Source organism: Thermobia domestica, chromosome 10, assembly GCF_964235325.1.
Source record: "Thermobia domestica chromosome 10, izTheDome1.hap1.1, whole genome shotgun sequence".
Classification (NCBI taxonomy): domain Eukaryota; kingdom Metazoa; phylum Arthropoda; class Insecta; order Zygentoma; family Lepismatidae; genus Thermobia; species Thermobia domestica.
The window spans coordinates 253,720,103-253,734,542 of NC_137463.1; positions in this window are offsets into that span (position 1 = coordinate 253,720,103).

Genomic DNA, 14,440 nt, shown 5'->3' on the forward strand with positions numbered 1-14,440 from the left:
AACACATTGTTCAACGCTCCAATGATGGCCATTGTAACTATTATGGTATTCCTATAAAATAGCGTCCTATTCTCTTCCAACCCACTTCAAGCTATTGCACCTGTCCAATATTCAACTTTGAAACGTGTCATTCGGCTCTGCGCCACCCTTTATAAGTATGTATTTTAGAGAGAATTTAATAGATTAACATTCTCTATCGTTTTCTTTATTATTTATCACTCCTCTCTTTTCGTAACGCTTACTCAGACAGCTAAACATAGAAATAGTAGTCGTCTTGTATTGGGGTCTTGTAATACCATAACTGGTGGTAAAGAACTTAAATGGCATTACAACTGATAATTAATTTGCGACGCTGAAATCTTACGATTCAACACTAATATCAGTCGATTCTGATTTTTGTATGTCGCTACGTACCCACCCTGAGTGCTAATGAGAGTTGAATTGGACTTAAGAGGAATTGAAAGTGACACTATTTAGCTAAACGACACCGAAACTATGAATCCGATAATAATATCAATCGTTTTGCTCTAGACATATCAGAATTATGTTAGAAGACACACACATACATACATACATATACGCACCTTATTATATACTCGCTGTTATGATCGGGGGCCGCGGTGGCTCAGTGGGAGAGCGTTCACCTCTGGTGCATGGGGTCCCGGGTTCAAACCCTGCTCCCGCCAAGTGAACTTTGTGGTGGACAAACACCGTGTGCGTGGGTTTTCTCGGGGTTCTCCCGTTTCCTCCCACTTTCTTCATTCCACCATTTCACTCATTTCTCATAATCACAGTCTCCTTTAGCCTAACCGGCATAACCGTGGGACGTAAAACTCAAAGAATTCATTTCATTTTTTTTTCCTGTTATGCTCGTTCTTCGCACGAATCAGATAGAATATCTATGTAAACAAACTGAACAATGAAAAATCACTTAAACATTTCTAAAAAGGAATCTATTTTGTGTAAATGCATATCCACAACGTAAATGTGTTTCAATTGGGAAGACTTTAATAGAAAACACGGTTGGTACTTAATACAACCATTAACTAACCTGTTTTTAACCACAATTAAACAATCCATCTAGGTATTACTAAATAGAAAAGAAAAACAAAAATATAGACAAAACTATGGATTTTACACAAATATCGGTCATTTTCGATCTTTTTTATCTGTCTTGGTAACGAAGCCCCCGCTGTTGACTCTCGGCCCATATACAATGATGTCTGAATTTCAAAGTCATCACTAATAGAAGTGTTGCCATTGATCTCAGCGACCGCGAAAACTATGGATTTGAAGCTAATATCGGTTATTTTGGATTATTTTTATATGTCTCGGTAGGGATGCACGCGAGACGAGACGAGACGAGAGATGAAAAAGTCTCGTCTCGTCTCGCAGCCTCAAATGTTGGTATCGTCTCGCGTCTCGTCTCGTCTCGCATAAAATTTTAAGTCTCATCTCGCGTCTCGCGTAAGACTTTCTCGCATGGTCTCGCAGTCTCGCATATATTCTGGGTCAAAATTTTGCAATGTGTTATTCTATGGCTGTTAATGAATGATGATGTGATATTCTGTCCGAAGGCAGGTATTTGACCTAAAAGTCCCTTGGCAAGGTGAATCCCTGGTAGTTTCCCATTGCTTTCCATGGGATGAATATTCATAACATCCTAAGGAGATGGACCCTAGAGTTCAACATGGTATCCGAACTTGTGTCCCGTCCGCTCCAAATTAAAAGAAAAGTTGTGCTGGAATTTGATTGCTGGGCCATTAATTTTTGTGTCAAATTAATAGCATAATTTACAGCAAAACCACCATAAATTGTTGCTGGATCCAACATTGTTTTCTAGCTGAGAGGTCTCCAGCAATATTTGGCTCTTCTAAAATATCGTCGCCACTATCAACATTTATACGTTTTGGTCGTTTTCTTGAAGGGTGATTTTCCATTATAAAGATATTTTTATACCACCAAAAGCGCTTGTAAACAACAAAAGAACTCCTCACAACACAATACGACCAAATTCTTTCGGTTCGTTCGCGCTTGTAGCAATGTTGCATTATCGCATTTTATCAACTTTCGCTTTCAACTTATATAGTGTTGCTAGATCTAGAAAATAAAATTACTGACAGATATAGTGCCATTCCTGCCATGTCCCACCAAACCTATAGGGCCATCCTACCAGTATTTGAATTAAACTTCCGAACTAGAGGGGGAGGTTTTCCATAAATATATAGAAAGAAAATACTTATTCCATTTAAAAATATCATGTTTATTCTGCGAGCCTGGCCGAGGATAAATTTTGACGACAGGGGATTTCCCCGCCATCCCCCAACATTAATCGCTAGTAGTAATGTAAAAAAGACAGAAACAACAGAAATATCACATTTCGCAGCAATAGGGAGTCTTTTTCGCTTTTCAGACCAAAAACAGAATTTCATGTATCCGTGCGCGCCCACGTGTATGTGTTTGTGTCGCAAAATAAAGTCATAAATCGATGCTGTAATAAATTTCCAATTTACAAAACTTTTCTTTTTTAGAAACTAAAAAAGCCTTTAATTCTGAAAATCAACCTTGAATAATAATAAATCTCATAAAATGTCTGTTGGCCCAATATTTTTTTTTTTTTTTTTTTTTTTTGTTCCTGGAGGCATTAACACTCAACTTAGAAAACTTAATAAATGTAATATCACTAAATATACAATTAAATGTAATGCATAAATGTTGCGAGACTGCGAGAAGTCACGCGAGACTTCTCGTGCGAGACTTAACCGAGTCTCGTCTCACGTCTCGTCTCGCATGGCTTAGTCTCGTCTCGCGTTTCGCATATTTTTTATCTCGTCTCGTGTCTCGTCTCGCAAATGCGAGACGAGACGCGATACGAGACGAAACTTCTCGCATCTCGCGTGCATCCCTATGTCTCGGTATCCCCCACCCCTGGTAATTCCCGGCCGGCAATCGAAGGGGTGAATTTGGAAGTTAATGCGATCGGAGTTTCACCATGCGATCTCTGCGATCGCGAAAACTATCAATTTGACACTAATATCGGTCATTTTCTACTGCTTTTACATGTCCCGTTAAACGTTCCCCTGACAGCCCGTTGGTTCGAAATTTTAAAAAACGCTGTGTTTTAGTCTGGAGCCTGGACTAAGGTACCCCTGACCCAAATATGGTCCACTCGTCTGGTCCCCAGGCCGCACACGAACGGACAGACACACACACACATACATACACTCAAACTATTTTATATATGAGTTCTTCGGCTGTTTGGACAGATGTTTCATTGCCAATCCGTCTCGTTTCACCCCAGAGAAAGAAGTCCATGGGTGTGAGATCTGGCGAGCGAGGTGGCCATAATATTGGATTACCCCTACCATACAATTGATTACTTAAAGTCTCGTGCAGGAATGCCAGTACACGTTGGTCAAAATGAGCAGGTTTCCCGTTATGTTGGAACCAGAGCCGCTGTCTCAATGCCAAGGGTACATCCTCTAGAAGTAGAGGTAAGAGCTCACGCAAAAAGGTAAGATAATTGCCACAAGTCAGACGATTAGGTAAGGTATACTATCCAATCAGGTAGTCATGTATGATGCCACACCAGACATTCACAGCAAACCTGTGCTGATGCTTCTGCACAAGGGTTGCGTGAGGACTATCCTCAGCCCATACATTACTGTTGTGGCCGTTTAGTACTCCTGCTCTGGTGAATATACACTCGTCCGTCCATAAAATAACTGGTGGGTAGTCTGGCACAGCAATAGTGCGCTGCGCTGTAAGAAACTGTTACAACTTTTAGGGATTATTCATTGAGTATCTACGAACTTACCAAGGGGGTAACAAAGCGACTTTGATTTACCTATTGACTGATACGAAAATAAAAAAGAATGTACCTGTACTTTATATCTGCATGTGTAGTGCCCTTGTACTTTATCTATGACTATGTGTGTGTGGGGGGGGGGGATTTATCGCATATCTTGTGCACATGGATACTTCTTACTATTGCACTACGTAGAAAATTTATGGTATTTCATGTAGAAGTGGCAATAGAACACAGAAGAAACGCAGATCATGGCGTTCTCATGTATACTATCACCCAAATAAGTAAGCAATGATTATTACTATTCAGTGAAACTGACAGATACAAAGAAATCAGTGGTTTAGTGGTTTTTCTTAACCTCTAAATTTTGGTTTGGAACGCATTAATGGCTTGCTTATGTGAAATGGTCGTGTACGAGATCATCATGCAGTTTTAAAACTAAAGTCCAGTTTCCCTAGAAACTACGATCGCATCTATCTGTCATGTGAGCCCGGATATTACACGGATTAGTCGGGAGGAAAAGAATCTCAAACAAAATGACTTGATTGTCGCAATAGATAGGTTTGCGCTCCTTATGAGTGCAAATCTCATCACAACATTACATAGCAATATTTCAATAACGCAATTCCAGAAGGAAAATACTTCACTCGAAGCTACAATTGAACAAAGATACTGCTCCTACATTTTAAGATTTTAAATTTTAAAACATCTCTTGTCTTGGTAGTTATAAATTCGATCGAAATATATACGATTCCCAGTAACGTATTATAATTACTTTGATATCCTGGTACAGATATACTTTAAACTTGCATCATGATAACTTCTGACAACAGATTTTCTTTCAATAACTCGCTGAAGTTATTCTATCCTGTGAATAGGAATAGAACTTAAACTTTTTTTTTAATTTTGTCTGAAATTAAATTTTATTCTTTTTGGTTGGATTAGTAAAATTGACCTTTTACGTCTTTGGATTTCAGATGTGATGTGGGCTATGAAGAAAATGTGACTGTTATATGAGTGATATATTTTCAGGTTATAGGTTAAGTTAATTTCGATTAGATTAGTTTAGGTTAGGATAGGTGTAGGTTAAGTTTACTATATGTGCCGATAGTCAAATTTTGTGTTCTTATATGTCTGTGAAATGAAAATTTTAGGGAGGAAAGACACAGAAAGGTGACAGTGTTCCGTGCACAGAGGGCAGGTGACCAAATATGTGTACGTCCTGTCGCCGGAGTCATTGGTTTCAAAGTCACAAGAAAGCAAAATAAGATATAGTAAATATGAGGAGTTCTAGCCCACCAACCATTGTATTAAAAATTGTGTATAGAGAAAAGTGATTAAGTGTACTGATGTCAGCTTAAAGTCGATATGCCTAGAATCATGACTCTCAGATATCAACATATTTCGTTATTATTATCATTAGTACTATTCGTTAACAATTTTTATTCAGTGAGAAATTCCGATGAATGAAACATTACGTATATGTTGTCAGAGTTTTCCTGCTTAACTAAAATCAAATATCAACTTGTAGAAGCATTAAAAGAAATAACTTTTTTAATCTTCATATTGTACAAGATAAAAAGTTTTTGTAATAAAATGTAGAAATTGTAATCTGACATTTTCTTTTCAACAGAAATGTGCAGTAATCTCGAATAACATATGCAGTAAAATCTAGATATCTAGTCAAGGTGCAAAATGTATGAGCAGTGTCAGAGGTATTTTAACTTTCAGTGGAAAGTGAGATTTCACAAGTTTCGACTAAAAGTGTTCTTGGTGCGACCGACGTAAGAGACGAAAAATAATGTAAAATTTTATTTTCAGTTCTTTTCGAAATCCTCAGTTTGGATTTTTTTCTGTTGCACTAAAAGAAATTCTGTTTTTTTTTCTGGAAATTCTGGATTTTTTCTGGTAGGGCCATCACACACACAAACATCAGATTTTCCGTAGTCCTCATTGTCAGCATAACTGGGAGGTCGACATCCTGTGTCGGTAGTTTGTGAATTGCAACCTTTTTCACGAGGAGTTGCGGCTGACGGACTGCAGGCCTAGGTGAGTTGTGATTGAAGAGGCTCGGGAATTCTCTTCCTCGGGCAATTTGAGTTCCATTTTCCGGGGACAACTGGTTTGGTGGATGGATCGGTGATTGTTGGTAGCATGCCTGCACGGGGCCAAGTAGGGTCGCGACCACCAGTCAGTGATACATTTACACAGTCCACAGTCCGAAAGAAAGTGAACATCACTTCCACATTATTTTAGTTTATTATTATTATTATCATTTACATATTTTTTTAAAAGTAAAACCCTTTTACCCACATGTTCAATCTCGGATGACACTGCTGCCGGCTCGAAGCATCTTGCCGAACTGTGTGAATCTCTTTGCGGGTAAATTCCACCTGAAGAACACTCCATTTGTGTGGATAATTTCCTCGAAACAAAAAATAGTTTAAAATTATGAGGTCTCGCAATATCTTTTATACCTCTAACTATAGTTTGAAAAGCTTAGTCATTAAAGAAAGCTTGCTTTAATAATAAGAGACAAGTAGAACCACTGTTCAAGCTCAGTTCATTATTGAAAACCGTAACGTCTCATTCAAATGCTATTTTTACACAACAATGGAAAAGGATTAGGCATATTTTACCATTTTCAATGCATAGTTCAATGCATAGGTAATCTACAATTATCCGATTTCACAACTTTTGGTGATCCATAGTTTCGTCATAAATATCCTCAAACGTTTATTATATTCTAACGTAGTGGGTCGAATTCAGCCTTAACTACCCAGTTCTTTTATTCTTGCTGTTTGTATTGCAATTGTAGTAGTCAGCTGCAGCTTAGATTCTACGAGTACTACCAACGGAAAAGATTTCGGTTCCTCTATCGTGAACGTTGCATCACCTCCCCATTAGCACTTTCTAATTACACATCTTTTGTCCTTATGTAGAGCGCTGTATGTTCCTATCCCACTGCCGGACTGCCGTTTCTGCTTTCTCGAAAACATGCTTTGAATAAACCTGTAGACATTCCGCTTCTTTCCTGTATGGTTATGCAACCACGCACGTCTCCCGCCATCTTGAATACGCATACACACTTCAGCTATTCGTTTCTGTACGCATGAACATTTCACACACACCCTCTCTTCTCACTTTGCGCTCATAACGTCCGCGGCATGCTTCGCATCCTTTGGGGAATCCCTTGCGCTCGCCTTGTACACATCTAATCTTAGTATCTTTGGATAGTCCATGTTGAGAGTCTGTGTGGGCCGCCTAACACCGCCCTTCTATCTCTTGTCCTTTTGTCAGAATTAGCCTTCAAAGTTCATTTTACCACCCTTTTGGACGTCCGTAACTCGGTTAGGAGGCCGAGATGGACATTGTGTTAAATAGACATTTTTACTTGTTTTCATCTTAGAATCACCTCCCAAGCGCTGTAAACAACTTTTCTTTACACCCTGTATATGTATTAGTTCAGGAGTCCAACCAATTCAGTATAGGGTCAATCCATGCTAAGTGATCGAGAGAAAAGAAAAATTGCCTCTCGACGTTTTCAAAAAATCTAATTTTTTAATGAATGTTTATCCTATATCAGGGTACTTCAAAACCACAATCATTTATGTTTTACAACATCCCATGGCGACGTAGTGGCTGCCGTTATTTTGCGCTTTTTATCGATATTAGGCGTTTACGTTGTCTTGAATATCTCGTCATGTATTTGTCCTACACATTGAAAATTGCTGAACATCTCCAACTCGTGCAGAGCTGAAACTTTGATCTCTTAACATGTTTGCCTAAAACCACTTGAAGGGGGTGAAATCATTGCCTATAGTAGTAACATTTTTGGACATTGAAGATATGTTTGGGAAGAGGAAGCAATTGACGTAAAGGTCTGAATTTGTGTGTGCATGTAGTCTAGGATCATACGTTAATACACAAAAAATTTACAGACCTGTAGCTGGTTTCAAAGGCTTAAAAAAATTGTGAATTTGGAGAATTATGCCAATTTGCCAACTTGACATATTCCACTGTCCAATATCTCTAATGGGTCTGGATAAAAGAATCTGAAATTTTAGGAATAGTTATTCCTTTAGCATGCCATAATACACAACAAAGCGCGTTTTTTTTTTTCTTTATAGCAGAAGAGGGTCCAAGTATTAAGTAAGGACTTCATAGTGTAGGAGGTTTTTTGTTCACAAATTCAACTAGAAATTCGTTGTTGTGAAGTAAAATAAAGTAGGAAGAATGGTTAGTGTAGTCAAGGCTGTCAAGCTCGTTTCTTTCCTCTAGTCTTATCACATCTACACTGGTGAAGAATGCCGCTATCAGCAGAAGGCGAGGAAAGTCAAAATGCACACTTGACGGAAAGTCCGTAAGTACTCATTTTTCTTGCTGTTTGCTATACTAATGATATTCAATTCTGTTTATTTTTGTTTTAATTGTCAACTCATGTAGGAGACTGTTGTCCTTTAGTTTGATCTACATTCCCAAGTCAGTTAACACTTTCTCACTATAAACTCTGACTGCTCACTTTATTACTCATTGTTCTTGCTGTTTCCTTTATTAATAATATTCAATCCTGTTTATTTTTGTTTTGACTGTCAAATCATGTAGGAGACTGTTGTCCTTTAGTTTGATCTAAATTCCCAAGTCAGTGAACACTTTCTCACTATAAACTCTGACTGCTCACTGTATTACTCATTGTTCTTGCTGTTTCCTTTATTAATAATATTCAATCCTGTTTATTTTTGTTTTGACTGTCAACTCATGTAAGAGACTGTTGTCCTTTAGTTTGATCTACATTCCCAAGTCAGTGAACACTTTCTCACTGTAAACTCTGACAGCTCACTGTATTACTCATTGTTCTTGCTGTTTCCTTTATTAATAATATTCAATCCTGTTTGTTTTAGATTTTACTGTCAACTCATGTAGGAGACTGTTGTCCTTTAGTTTGATCTACATTCCCAAGTCAGTGAACACTTTCTCATTATAAACTCTGACTGCTCACTGTATTACTCATAGTTCTTGCTGTTTCCTTTATTAATAATATTCAATCCTGTTTATTTTTGTTTTTACTGTCAAATCATGTAGGAGACTGTTGTCCTTTAGTTTGATCTACATTCCCAAGTCAGTGAACACTTTCTCACTATAAACTCTGACTGCTCACTGTACTACTCAATGTTCTTGCTGTTTCCTTTATTAATAATATTCAATCCTGTTTATTTTTGTTTTGACTATCAACTCATGTAAGAGACTGTTGTCCTTTAGTATGATCTACATTTCCAAGTCAGTGAACACTTTCTCACTGTAAACTCTGACTGCTCACTGTATTACTCATTGTTCTTGCTGTTTCCTTTATTAATAATATTCAATCTTGTTTATTTTAGTTTTTACTGTCAACTCATGTAGGAGACTGTTGTCCTTTAGTTTGATCTACATTCCCAAGTCAGTGAACACTTTCTCACTATAAACTCTGACTGCTCACTGTATTACTCACTGTTCTTGCTGTTTCCTTTATTAATAATATTCAATCCTGTTTATTTTTGTTTTTACTGTCAACTCATGTAGGAGACTGTTGTCCTTTAGTTTGATCTACATTCCCAAGTCAGTGAACACTTTCTCACTATAAACTCTGACTGCTCACTTTATTACTCATTGTTCTTGCTGTTTCCTTTATTAATAATATTCAATCCTGTTTATTTTTGTTTTTACTGCCAACTCATGTAGGAGACTGTAGTCCTTTACTTTGATCTACATTCCCAAGTCAGTGAACACTTTCTCACTGTAAACTCTGACTGCTCACTGTATTACTCATTGTTCTTGCTGTTTTCTTTATTAATAATATTCAATCCTGTTTATTTTTGTTTTTACTGTCAACTCATGTAGGAGACTGTTGTCCTTTAGTTTGATTTACATTCCCAAGTCAGTGAACTCTTTCTCACTGTAAACTCTGATTGCTCACTGTATTACTCATTGTTCTTGCTGTTTCCTTTATTAATAATATTCAATCCTGTTTATTTTTGTTTTTACTGTCAACTCATGTAGGAGACTGTTGTCCTTTAGTTTGATCTACATTCCCAAGTCAGTGAACACTTTCTCACCGTAAACACTGACTACACACTGACTCCTGTTTCCTTCCACATTCTAATCCTACCAATTCTTCCAGCATTATTCACTTGCCTTAATCACCGTCTTCCTTAGCCAAAAGAGCATAATCGTGGGATTTTAAAGTGAACACTTTTTCATATTTTTCGGTTAAATTTATTGAAGAGGTATGTTAAAAAATTAATGTTTAACATCATGATTTTATTGTACCATCTCGGGTATCTGGTGGAAGTATGCTGATTTGTAGGAACACATCCCAGCCCCCGCCAAGTAAGCTTTGTGGTGGACAAACACCGTGTGCGTGGGTTTTCTCGGGGTTCTCCCGTTTCCTCCCACTTTCTTCATTCCACCATTTCATTCATTACTCATCATCACCGTCTCCTTTAGCCTAAGCGGCATAACCGTGGGACGTAAAACTCAAAGATTTCATTTAATTTTCATTTTTGTAGGAACACATTTATCAGATCCATTGTAAATTTGTTTGTGAAACCTCTCCATTCCAATATTGTCATTTCGGTGTTCATTCAGGATAATCTAATTAATTTAAGATAGTTTTAGTACAAAGATTTATGAATGGTGAACACTCATTAAGAGGAGTGGTAGAAAATAGATTATTTTCACCAGTTTAGTATCAATGAATATTAAAAAGAAGATTTTAAAAAAAATATTTCACAAGATGTGTAACCTTTGTTCAGGAGAGAAACCGGGACAGTTGGACCCTGAAAAATTCCTAGAAAACAGATAGACCTGCATCAATTTTAATTTTACCAGGAGTGGCAGAGATTAATGGAAATTAGTGGAGTGAAAGGTTTATCCACTGACATGAAAATTTCATATTTTTGTATTAGTATATTAGGACACAATTTATTAAAACATATGTGTTTTATTGAACTTGGGAGGGCCAATTTCCCTTCTGTTCGTCCTAAGAGATGTATGTGGATAGATAACACAAATCCGAGATTGAGTTGCCGTGAATCGGAATGTGTGGAAATTCTAGTCAACATATCCTTTCATGTAATAGCCAATGTTGTTTCCAAGAGTCATGCAACCACAAAACAACCGGAAATATTTGTTTCCATTATAGACTACATATTATCTATTGTTATCGACATATTTACGAGAAACGCCATGAAATTGTACCTTCTTTCATAAACTTTAAATTCTTGTTTGTGGTGGATAAACACCGTGCTCGTGGGTTTTCTCGAGGTTCTCCCATTTCCTCCCACTTTCTTCATTCCACCATTTCATTCATTTCTCATCATCACCGTATCGTTTAGCCTAACCGGCATAATAGTGGAACGTGAAACTTAACCCCTTCAGTGCGTAATTTTCAGATGCGAACCGCTGTAAAAAGTGTAGTTTTTTTTTTTTTTTTTTTTTTTTTGAGAACTTTGGATGTTGATTCTAAATCTGTTTCAAAATCACTTACATCAGAATCACTAATTGTGTAGGGGAAATGGAAAAGGCTGAAAGTGCCAAAAATAAAAAATCGATTTTTTGCATGGAATGTGTTGTAAACGACATCGCCAATAATTTAGAGAAGGACCAAAGTGCCAGAAAAATTCATACTAGTTTCTAGAGGAGTCGCAAGGATACATTTTTAAAGGATAAAGTACAGTTTTAGGAAGTTTTTATTGAATACTGGAAATTTTACTTTGTGGCACTTTCAGCCTTTTCCATTTCCATTACACAATTAATAACTCTTCCTCGATGTCAGCATCATTGAAATATCGTTTTGAAGCCATTACTGTGCTGTCTGCTCTCAAAGAAAACAAAGAATGAAAACTCTATTTGACGAAGCCCAAACTCTATTTTAATTTCTTTCTTTTTCCTCTTCTTCTTTTAATTAAGTAACAATTGAAACCAGCTGAGCGCAAACTCGCTAAATATTGTCGGGATAACATTACTCATACTATGGGCAAGTATATTCGCCATACGCAATACAAAATAGCCAAAGCCAAATGAAAGCGTATATATACGCCATCCGCACAGCAGGTGCGTTTTGAAGACACTAGTTAACTCGCCACCCACACTGAAGGAGTTAAAGATTTCATTTCATTATTTCTCATCCAAAATAATTTTGACTTAGCAATTACTGTAACTAATGTGTTTTTAATAATAATGCAAATCAATGCATCACTTTACTCTGAAATCATTTACTTTTATACCCTGTTGAAATTATGAAATGAGTTTTCTGCGCCATTTGGAAAAATGTTCCACAACTAAAAATGATTAAATAAATCATTAAATCTTACAAGCGATATATTCCTTATTTATGAAGTCTTACATTAATCACATTTTCCTAATCTTACTGTTGCCTTGGATATTTTCTCTACATTTTTTTTATATTTGGAACAACAGTATTAAATTAAGCAATATTTTTTATTTCGATTGATTTTAAAATTAAAGTTTCTTTAATTCCATAAGCTTATGAGCATCAATATACACCAATTGGTACGCCTCATTAAGCTAAACAAAACGGGCCTTATGCAGAGTCGTTTTGACGTATGATTAGCGTCATTTTAAAGATCTGACTACTACAGGAAATATACGTTAGTCGAACTCTTCAGTATGGCACTAATCACGCGTCAGAACGACTCTGCATAAGGCCCAATGATATGAGCGAGCGTAAAAGCTCGTGCTTAGCTTTTTGAGGAAATAGAAAACGAATGTGTTTATAAAACTAAACCTTGATGCTGCACGAGACCAAAGCCACATATTAAGTCGAAATCGATACTGAGGCAGACTATCATCAAGTCCTTCTCTTAAAACTCTATGGACCTTATGCAGAATTGTTCTGACGTGTGATTAGTGCCGTACTAAAGAGTTAGACTAATATATGTTTGCTGCAGTAGTCAAGCCTTTAGTATGACGCTAGTGTTACATCAAAACGACTCTGCATAAGGCGGTAAATGATTATTTGTAGCATCTATGTATGTGTGGCCCCGCGTAGCGTAGTCACTAATGGTCCGGGGTGCGAGCGGTCCCGGGTGCGGTTCCCGGTGGGAGAACTCAGTCGAAAAAGTGTAAAAAGTTTTTTCGGGTCAGCTATTCTGAATGATTTTTTTTCTGGACTTTCCTCATTCACACCAGGTAAATAAAGAGGGTAGTACCCAGGCCGATTCCTGCCTTCCCTTTCATTGGATAGTGTGCTCACCGCGGGACGTCATCCCTCAAACTTAACGGGCGAACATAGCAATAGATGCCGAAAGCCCAGAAATCTAATGTCTAATTTCTATGTGTGTGTGCGTGTGTGATTGTGAATGTTTCATATTCTATATATATTGAATTATTGTTATTGTAATATTAATTCTGATAAGTGGAAGACAAGGCGGGATTAACCATAACTTCGCCGTCTGAAATCAAACAAAGTGAATAAATAAATAAACAAAAAAAAAAAAATAATAAATAGAGATCGTCTACTGGTACAGATGTGCTTAGTAACAGATAGTCAAAATTATGAATTACTCTTAATTTTTTATTTCTTTTAAAATAAAATAATGATCAAATTTGAAATGTTTATCTGTCAATATTTGACATCGAGTTAAATAAAATGAAATGCTTGAAGGGACATTGTAATTTGTAGTTTTCGAGAAAATACACTATTTCTAATGTGCTCAATAGTATGCAATAGCCATTTTTCTGCCCGAATAGAGTGTTTGTTTAATTGTGTATAGTGTATACGTGAAAAAAAAACTGTTAACTAGCAGGACAGGTAATTTTGTAACCATGACGAAAATATTTTTAACAATGATTAAAATAAGTAATCGTAACAGTTATACATATATTAATTGTAGTATAATACAATTTACACTTTATCGTAAATTAAATTATTCTATATCATAAACCGGGGTAATAATCTTTGTTACAAACCAGGTTGTTAATTGTTACGAGAGTCGACTGGGAAGTTGTTACCCTGACAACTAGGTAACCTAGAATTCTATATGGATTCTGCATAATCCTATTTTACTTGGGTGTGTTTTCTCTACTCATGTTCCAGTTTCTGTGATCCAATGATAAACAATATCTTAATAGGTGTGTCACCAGTTACTTACATATCCGATAACAGGCGCAGTTCTTCCTGAAATGTTTGCCATTCAGATTTGTTTTAACAGATGACAACTGGAAGCTGCTAGGTTATTAGGTATGAATATGTGGTATTAGATAAATTAAAATACACACAGGCATGCAGTTGGTGGAGTATTTGGCAAGTATTGTTGCACTGTGTGCTGTCATGACGAAAGAGAACACCGCGCTCCAACATGTCAAGCGAATATGTTGTGTTAGACATTACAACATGCATCAACGGCCTGTTCCCTGGTCAGAAAATCGATTAAGAGAATACTTTGTACATCCCAACAAAAGGACACCATCGCCTTCCTGGAAGTTTTCTGAGAATTGCGAAAGAGATTATCATATTCAAATAGGACCGGTTGATTATTATATAATTCAAATGGAGAAAACTGAAATTCAAGATAGAAGTCAAATGGAATTGTGTTTTAAGCGTGTCTTAAATATGATTCCAGAGGATATACG